Source organism: Lactuca serriola, chromosome 4 (assembly GCF_051521515.1).
Source record: "Lactuca serriola cultivar US96UC23 chromosome 4, Lser_US96UC23_V15, whole genome shotgun sequence".
NCBI lineage: Eukaryota > Viridiplantae > Streptophyta > Magnoliopsida > Asterales > Asteraceae > Lactuca > Lactuca serriola.
In genome coordinates this window covers 72,657,501-72,657,803 of record NC_136411.1, presented here as the reverse complement: position 1 = coordinate 72,657,803, position 303 = coordinate 72,657,501, and positions in this window count along the sequence as shown.

Here is a 303-nt window from a genome sequence, read left to right as displayed (position 1 = left end):
TTAATATATTTTTAATTTGTTAAATTTTTAATTGCATGTGTCAATGTAGTGAAATTGAAGAATACGAGTAACACAGGAAGAAATCTAAATTTATATGATGAGTTCAATGACACAGGGAAAATGGGTTGTGGAATCGCGTTCCTAATAAATATAAAGACCCTATATATCCTATTTCAATGGTACTATTTAATTATCCAAGTTGGAATCGCGTTCCTGATAAATATAAAGACCCTATATATCCTATTCTTGAATAAAGTATACATTCATTTTTTTCTTTATATAATTTTACATTTTTTAATTATT